The sequence below is a fragment of the Scyliorhinus torazame genome, chromosome 19 (assembly GCF_047496885.1).
Source record: "Scyliorhinus torazame isolate Kashiwa2021f chromosome 19, sScyTor2.1, whole genome shotgun sequence".
NCBI classification, from domain to species: domain Eukaryota; kingdom Metazoa; phylum Chordata; class Chondrichthyes; order Carcharhiniformes; family Scyliorhinidae; genus Scyliorhinus; species Scyliorhinus torazame.
Window position 1 is genome coordinate 30,579,168 of NC_092725.1, and position 9,312 is coordinate 30,588,479.

Consider the following 9,312-nt stretch of genomic DNA (forward strand, 5'->3'; position numbering starts at 1 on the left):
TTGTGACGCCAAATGGGACCATTAGGAAATGGTATAGCCGCCCGTCTGCCTCGAAGGCAGTGTACTTGTGGTCACTCGGGCGGATGGGGAGCTGGTGGTAGGCGGACTTGAGGTCCACGATGGAAAAGACCTTGTACTGTGCAATCCGATTGACCATGTCGGATATGCGGGGGAGAGGGTATGCATCTAGCTGCGTGTACCTGTTGATGGTCTGACTATAGTCTACGACAATCCTTTGCTTCTCCCCGGTCTTCACTACCACCTGGACAAAATGGCCGCCCCCATGAATCGCACGCAGTCGGGGTGGACAAAATGGCCGCCCCCATTAATCGCACGTGGCTGGGGGGTCACAAGATGGTGGTGCCCATCCTCCCCTCGTGGTGTCCGGGACCCAAAATTGCGGCGCCCGCGGGTCGCACCTGGGACGCTGGGGGGTGTTATGGGGGTGTTCGGGATGTGCTGCCCTCGTTCTTCTCCGGGGATTGCGGTGACCCCCTGGGACCGGCACACTGCCGCGTAATGGTCCTTTTTGCCGCAGCTTTTACAAATAGCTGCGCGGGCCAGGCAGCGCTGCCGGGGGTGTTTCACCTGCCCGCAAAAGTAGCAGTGGGCCCCCCCGGGATGGTGGTGCTCTAGCCGCGCAGGCTTGCGGGGGGGGTGGGGGGGGGGGTGGGGGGTGCCGGGGAGTCGGTCGCGACGGGGGTCCACGGAGCCCAAGGGGCTGCCGCGCGGTCGGGGCCGTAGGCGCGGACGTTTTGCGAGGCCACATCAAGATAGGCTGCAAGGGCCCGTGCCTCTGAGAGTCCTAGCGACTCTCTTTCTAAAAGTCTCTGACGGATTTGGGGAGAGTTCATACCTGCCACAAATGCATCTCGAATTAGCAGGTCCGCGTGTTCGATTGCGTTCACCGGCGGGCAGTTGCAGTTTCGCCCCAAAATCAGCAGCGCGGCGTTGAATTCCTCGAGCGATTCTCCGGGAATTTGCTGTCTCGTCGCGAGTTGGTGGCGTGCGTAGACCTGGTTTACGGGCCGAATGTAGATGCCCTTCAGCAACGCGAGCGCCGTCGGGAAATCCTCCGCGTATTCTATAAGCGAGTAAATTTCTGGGCTTACCCTCGAATGCAGGACCTGCATTTTCTGCTCTTCCGTGATCCGGCCGGGGGCCGTTCGGAGGTAGCCTTCGAAGCATGCTAGCCAGTGTTTGAACACGGCCGCCGAGTTTGCTGCATGGGGGCTGATCCGGAGGCATTCCGGAGCTCCATAGTCTTTTAAGCTTGCTTAATAAATTGTAGCGCACAATGACTTACACGAGACGAGAAGCGATGAAGTCTATCGAGGCTTTATTAAGCGAGACGTGTTCCCCAGCAGCTCAGTAACAGAATGAGGCTGCGGGGAGAAGCTCGGGCTCTTATACTCCGCCTTCAGGGCGGAGCCAGAAGTCGGCAGATCCAACCAGGACCCGGGACCTGTCAGCCAATAGCCTCTCGGCTTCACAGGTACTATATTACCCCTAATACATACCACCACAGGGTGCCTCAATTTAATCTACTAGACTTAAGCTGGAAGGATGGATCTCCGAATCAAACCAGAGTGCCTTCAACTCAGCCCCACGCGGAGAACTCGGCTGCAATATTTAAACACTGGCTGGCGTGCTTTAAGGGCTACCTCGACACGGCCGGAGGCATCCCCTCAGAAGGACAGAAAATGTACCTCCTGCGCTCAAGGGTCAGCCCTGGGACCTACACCCTTATCGAGGAGGCGGAGGACTATGATGCCGCGATCGAACTGCTAAAAGGACATTATATCCGCCCAGTAAATCAGGTCTACGCACGTCACCTGCTTGCAACTAGACGGCAAAGCCGCGGGGAATCGTTGGAGGATTTCTACCCGGCGCTACTGGTGCTGGACTGAAACTGTGGCTGCCCGCAAGTTTCGGGGAGCGAGCACACGGAACCTTTCATCAGGGATGCCTTCGTAGCAGGTATGAGCTCCTCAGATATCTGCCGAACACTCCTAGAAAAGGACACCCTGGGACTGAGAGAGGCACGGGCCCTGGCAGGGTCCATGGATATTGCTTCCAGAAACGCGCAGTCCTATGCGACCGACCGCGTGGCGGCCCCCTGGGCTGCGTGGCACCCCGCAGCGGCAGCCCCACAGACCTTCCCCCCCGACCCCGCAGGCCTGCGCTACGAGACAGCCCGCTAACGCCGCCGGGCCCCGCTGTTTCTTTTGCGGGCAGGCGAATCATCCCCGCCCGCACTGCCCGGCCCGCACCGCCGCCTGCAAAGGGTGCGGCAAGAAGGGCCACTTTGTGGGGGTCTGCCAGGCCCGGGCCGCGGTCTCCAGTAACCCTGGACCGCCGCGGCAACCCCCCCTTCAGGCCCCAACCGGCCAGCACACACCGCCACCCCCCTACCCTAGCGTCACGTGCGACCCACGGGCGCGGCCATCTTGCCCCCCGGACACCACGCTGGACGGGTGGGCGCCGCCATTTTGTCCATCGCCGATGCCATTTTGTCCATCGCCGACGCCATCTTCATCCTCGGACACCATGTGTGACCCATGGGTGACGCCATCTTGGATGGGGCCCCAGGCCCCCAGCACGGCCGACTACACGCTGCCCGATCAGAACTCGCAACTGCTTCATCTGGCCTCAGTGACACTGGACCAAAGTCGACCTCGGACACTCGCAACGGCTACAACGACGGTCCTCATCAACGGCCACGAGACGTCGTGCCTGATTGACTCTGGGAGCACGGAGAGCTTTATACACCCCGACACGGTAAGGCGCTGTTCACTTGTAACCCACCCTGTAAACCAAAGGATCTCCCTGGCCTCCGGGTCACACACGGTGGAGATAAAGGGGTTCTGCCGAGCGAACCTCACTGTCCAAGGCAGGGAATTCCACAATTTCCGTCTGTACTTTCTGCCGCACCTCTGCGCAGCCACCCTCCTGGGGCTGGATTTCCAATGCCATTTGCAAAGCCTGACATTTAAATTCGGCGGCCCTATACCTCCCCTTACTGTCTGCGGCCTCGCGACCCTTAAAGTCGACCCGTCTTCCCTGTTTGCGAACCTCACCCCGGATTGCAAACCCGGGAGCCACCAGGAGCAGACGGTACAGTGCCCAGGACCGGACCTTCATCAGGTCCGAGGTCCAAAGGCTGCTGGGGGAAGGGGTCATCGAAGCGAGCAACAGTCTCTGGAGAGCTCAAGTAGTGGTGGGAAAGACCGGGGAGAAGCATATGATGGTCATTGACTACAGCCAGACCATCAACAGGTTTACGCAGCTGGATGCGTATCCTCTCCCCCAAATAGCCGACCTGGTGAACAGGATCTCACAATACAAGGTCTTCTCCATGGTGGACCTCAAGTCCGCCTACCACCAGCTATCCCTCCGTAATAGTGACCGCAAGTACACTGCCTTCGAAGCAGACGGGCGGCTCGATCAATTTTTAAGAGTTCCCTTTGGTGTCACGAATGGGGTCTCGGTCTTCCAGCGAGAGATGGACCGAATGGTTGACCGGTACGGCTTACGCGCAACGTTCCCGTATCTGGATGACGTCACCATCTGCGGCCATGACCAGCAGGACCACGACACCAACCTCCGCAAATTTCTCTAGACCGTGAAAATCCTTAACCTGACCTACAATAAGGATAAATGCGAATTTAGCACCGACCGTCTCGCCATTCTAGGCTACGTAGTGCGAAATGGGGTTATAGGCCCCGACCCTGAGCGCATGCGCCCCCTCATGGAGTTCCCGCCTCCCTCACTGCCCCAAGGCCCTGAAGCGCTGCTTCGGGTTTTTCAGCTATTATGCACAGTGGGTCCCCAACTACGCAGACAAAGCCCGACCCCTAATCCAGTCCACAACCTTTCCCCTGTCGACGGAGGCCCGCCAGGCCTTCAGCCGCATCAAGGCAGACATTGCTAAGGCCACGATGCGTGCCATCGATGAGTCCCTCCCCTTCCAGCCCGAGAGCGATGTGTCCGACGTAGCTCTGGCGGCCACCCTCAACCAAGCGGGCAGGCCCGTGACCTTCTTCTCCCGTACCCTCCATGCTTCCGAAATTCGCCACTCCTCGGTCGAAAAGGAGGCCCAGGGCATTGTGGAAGCTGTGCGACACTGGAGGCATTACCTGGCCGGCAGGAGATTCACTCTCCTCACGGACCTACGGTCGGTTGCTTTCATGTTCCATAATGCACAGCGGGGCAAGATTAAAAATGACAAGATCTTGCGGTGGAGGATCGAACTCTCCACCTTCAACTACGAGATCTTGTACCGTCCGGGGAAGCTGAATGAGCCTCCTGATGCCCTGTCCCGTGGCACTTGTGCCACCGCACAAGTGGACCGCCTCTGAGCCCTCCACGAGGACCTCTGCCACCCGGGTGTCACTCGCTTTTTCCACTTTGTCAAGGCCCGCAACCTGCCCTACTCCATCGAGGAGGTCAGGTCAGTCACCAGGAATTGCCAAATCTGCACGGAGTGCAAACCACACTTCTACCGGCCAGAGAGGACGCACCTGGTAAAGGCTTCCCATCCCTTTGAACGCCTCAGCATGGACTTCAAAGGCCCCCTCCCCTCCACCGACCGCCACACGTACTTCCTTAACGTGATTGACGAGTACTCCCGGCTCCCATTCGCCATCCCCTGCCCGGACATGACCACAACCACCGTTATCAAGGCCCTCCAGGGTATTTTTACACTGTTCGGTTTCCCCGCGTACATACATAGTGATAGGGGGTCCTCCTTTATGAGTGACGAACTGCGTCAATTCCTGCTCAGCAAGGGCATCGCCTCGAGCAGGATGACCAGTTACAACCCCCGGGGAAACGGAGAGGTCTGGAAGACTGTTCTACTGGCTCTACGGTCCAGGAATCTTGCAGTCTCCCGCTGGCAAGAAGTCCTCCCGGTGGGCCTCCACGCCATCCGGTCGCTGCTCTGTACAACCACAAATCAGACACCTCATGAACGTCTCCTTGTTTTCCCCAGGAAGTCCTCCTCCGGGACATCGCTCCCAACCTGGCTGGCGACACCCGGACCCATCCTGCTTCGGAAGCACGTGCGGGCGCACAAGTCGGACCCGTTGGTCGAGAGAGTCCACCTGCTGCACGCTAACCCCCAGTACGCCTACGTGGCGTTCCCTGATGGCCGGCAAGATACAGTCTCTCTTCGGGACCTGGCGCCCGCCGGAACCCCACGCGCACCCGAACCATTACCCCCACCCCCACCCCTCCCACAGCACCTCACTGGAGGGTCAGTACTCCCGCCACTCCTGCCTAGGCCCGCCCACCCCCCCGACGCCCCCTAGAGGCGCCCCCCCCCCCGTGTCAACCGTTTGCCCCAACAGCGCCGCCTAGGGGTGATGAAGCTGCCAGGGAGGCCAAAACCACGCTCCCGGAGTAGCAACCACCTGGACCCCCACCGGAATCACCACCGAAGCCCAGACGATCCAGATGGACGACCAGGCCACCCGATCGACTGATTGTTTCGCTGTGACTTTAACCGTGAACGAACACTTTGTAAATATTCTCGACAGCCCTGTAAGGAGGTATCACGGTACCTCCATAGCTGATCATACCATGTTAAAGGCGACTGTTACCACTGGCCAGCACCCCCGCCGGACTCTTTTTTAACAGGGGGTGAATATGGTAGTACCAGGTATTGCGGTACCTAAGAGGCTGATGACCATTGGTTAAACCTCGGAGTTTACCATTGGCTGCTGTACGTAGCTCCGCCCTGAGAGGCGGAGTATAAGAACCGGTGCCATCCCAGCAGCCTTCACTTTCTGTATCGAAGCTGCTGGGGAAGAGTTCTAGCAGATTAAAGCCTTCAGTTATGAAATCACTTCGTCTTGAGTGTAATTGATTGCGCATCAGGGTGGTTTGTGTGTGTGTGTGTGTGATTTTGTGTGTGTGTGACTGTGTGTGTGTGACTGTGTGTGTGTTACTGTGTGTGTGACTGTGTGTGTGTATGAGACTGTGTGACTGTGTGTGTGTGTGTGTGTGTGTGACTGTGTGTGTGTGTGATTTTGCGTGTGTGTGTGACTGTGTGTGTGTGTGATTTTGTGTGTGTGACTATGTGTGTGACTGTGTGTGTGTGTGACTGTGTGTGTGTGCGTGTCTGTGCGTGCGTATCTGTGTGTGCGTCTGTGCGTATGTGTGTGTGTGTTTGTGTGACTGTGTGTGTGTGTGTGTGTGTGACTGTGTGTGTGTGTGTCACTGTGTGACTGTGTGTGTGTGACTGTGTGTGACTGTGTGTGTGACTGTGTGTGTGTGTGTGTGTGACTGTGTGTGTGAGAGAGACTGTGTGTGTGTATGACTGTGTGTGTGTGATTTTGCATGTGTGTGTGACTGTGTGTGTGTGTGACTGCGTGTGTGTGATGGTGTGTGTGTGTGACGGTGTGTGTGTGTGACGGTGTGTGTGTGTGATGGTGTGTGTGTGTGACGGTGTGTGTGTGTGACTGTGCGTGTGTGTGTCTGTGTGTGTGTGTCTGTGCGTGTGTGTGAGTGTGTGTGTGACTGTGTGTGTATGAGACTGTGTGACTGAGCGTGTGTGTGTGTAACTGTGTGTGTGTGACTGTGTGTGTATGAGACTGTGTGACTGTGTGTGTGTGTGTCTGAGACTGTGTGTGACTGTGTTTGTGTGATTTTGCATGTGTGTGTGACTGTGTGTGTGTGTGTGTGTGACTGTGTGTGTGTGTGACTGTGTGTGTGACCGTATGTGTGTGTGTGACTGTGTGTGTGTGTGTGTGTGTGACTGTGTGTGTGACTGTGTTTGCGTGTCTGTGTGTGTGTCTGTGCGTGTGTGTGACTGTGTGTGTCTGTGTATGAGACTGTGTGTGTGTGACTGTGAGTGTGTGACTGTGAGTGTCTGTGTGAGTGTGTGACTGTGTGTGTGTGACTGTGTGTGACTGTGTGTGTGTGTGTGACTTTGTGTGTGTGACTGTGTGTGTGTGACTGTGTGTGTGACTGTGTGTGTGTATGAGACTGTGTGACTGTGTGTGTGAGAGACTGTGTGACTGTGTGTGTGTGTGAGAGACTGTGTGTGTGTGACTGTGTGTGTGTGACTGTGTGTGTGTGTGACTGTGTGTGTGTATGAGACTGTGTGACTGTGTGTGTGAGAGACTGTGTGACTGTGTGTGTGTGAGAGACTGTGTGTGTGTGACTGTGTGTGTGTGATTTTGCAAGTGTGTGACTGTGTGTGTGTGACTGTGTGTGTGTGAATTTGCATGTGTGTTTGTGACTGTGTGTGTGTGTGACTGTGTGTGTGTGTGACTGTGTGTGTGTGTGTGTGTGTGTCTGTGCGTGTGTGTGACTGTGTGTGTGACTGTGTGTGTGTGTGAGAGACTGTGTGTGTGTGACTGTGTGTGTGTGACTGTGTGTGTGTGTGACTGTGTGTGTGTATGAGACTGTGTGACTGTGTGTGTGAGAGACTGTGTGACTGTGTGTGTGTGAGAGACTGTGTGTGTGTGACTGTGTGTGTGTGATTTTGCAAGTGTGTGACTGTGTGTGTGTGACTGTGTGTGTGTGAATTTGCATGTGTGTTTGTGACTGTGTGTGTGTGTGACTGTGTGTGTGTGTGACTGTGTGTGTGTGTGTGTGTGTGTCTGTGCGTGTGTGTGACTGTGTGTGTGACTGTGTGTGTGTGTGTGTGACTGTGTGTGAGTGACTGTGTGTGAGTGACTGTGTGTGTATGAGACTGTGTGACTGTGTGTGTGTCTGAGACTGTGTGTGACTGTGTGTTTGTGTGATTTTGCATGTATGTGTGACTGTGTGTGTGTGACTGTGTGTGTGTGACTGTGTGTGTGTGTGACTGTGTCTGGGGGGTTGATGATGTATTGTGTCTATTTCGGTGGGGTGGGGGGGGGATGCTGCGGAGGGCTCCCCAGCACCGGGGGAGTTGAGGGAGACAGGGGGAGGCCGCTCTGAGAGGTCAGTCTCCCGTCGAGCCCGGGGCGGTGGGGGGGGGGTTGTGATTCCTGTCTGACGGAACATTTAACAATCTCTCTCCTCGTCCCTTTAGGGAGAGCGATCGGGAAGCTGGGGAGACTCCTGCCCGGCAAGGAATCGGTGGATGGCGACAGAGAGTGGAATCGAGCGAGATGGCGGGGAGGGTGGGGGGGGGGGCTGGAGCGGAGGGAGCTGACCGGCTGGAGGAGGACTCGTCCAACAGCATCAAAGACCGACCCGACAATGTAACACCATCACAGCACCACCCTGATGTCGTACGTGACTCATCGAGGGGTTTTGTGGGGGGGGGGGAGAGGAGATGTTGGTATTTTCGGGGGCCAGCAGCCTGTCATTCGGCTATTCGACTGCAGAAACATCGGCCCGGACAGAAGGAGAACCGTCTCTACAACGTTGCTGTATTGGGTGGTTGGATGGGGGGGCGGGGGGGGGGGGGTGGAATGAGTCCAAAACCAACGACCAGGAACAGTAGTCATCCCCGGGCCCTGCACACAAACCCACTCCAGCCAGACCAACATGCCCAGAGCACGGGGTTAGATACAGAGTAAAGCTCCCTCTACACTGTCCCCATCAAACACTCCCAGGACAGGTACAGCACGGGGTTAGATAAAGAGAAAACCTCCCTCTACACTGTCCCCATCAAACACTCCCAGGACAGGTACAGCACGGGGTTAGATACAGAGTAAACTTCCCTCTACACTGTCCCCATCAAACACTCCCAGGACAGGTACAGAATGGGGGGGATGAGATACACAGTACAGCTCCCACTTGACAGACATGTCGTCGGACTCAGAATGGAGTCAGAGCGCCGTATTCAGACTGTCCCGGGCGCCAGATAAACACACAAGCTTCTGATTTTCTGTACATCCCAATACCGTGCATGCCATCGGAATAAAATAAAAGTCGATCGAACCTCACGTGTCCCCAGTGGTGTGTTTCCTCCGCCGGGTCTGTCGGTTGTAGTTAGGGAACTCGAGGAGGGGGCGCCGCTCCCGTAGGCACCATCTGCCGGGGCGCAATCCCCTGCCCTATAGCCCGAGGGACTGGATTTTGGAAGGCAGGCCTTTGTGAGTTCACAGAGGGGAGGGGGCGGAATCAGCTTGAACACCCAGCAGAGCAGAGGCCGCGGTGACTTGCTGGGGATGGTCTCTAGCAGGCCTCGAAATCCGAATACAGCCTCTGCCGGCGCCTCGGTAACTGGGGGATGTGGAAGGGGGGAGGCAGGCGAGGACATGTCCCTCAGGCCTCTCTGGGGCCTCGGCCTCCTCCTCTTGCTGGGCCTGGCCCTTGGATGCCTGCTGCACTCGCCGGAGCTGAAGGAGGTGCTGGAGGACCTTCTCA

At 56.9% G+C, this 9,312-nt stretch overlaps 1 protein-coding gene across 1 annotated transcript in view; it reads left to right on the plus strand.

Annotated features, from left to right (window-relative positions):
* The window catches only part of LOC140395885 (urotensin-2 receptor-like), a 48,047-nt gene extending 39,685 nt beyond the window's left edge, over positions 1-8,362 (plus strand). The window contains exon 2 of the mRNA XM_072483956.1: positions 8,027-8,362. The gene's annotated coding sequence lies outside the window, so the exon portion shown is untranslated. The remainder of the gene's footprint in view (positions 1-8,026) is intronic.
* The last annotated feature ends 950 nt before the right edge of the window (positions 8,363-9,312 follow it).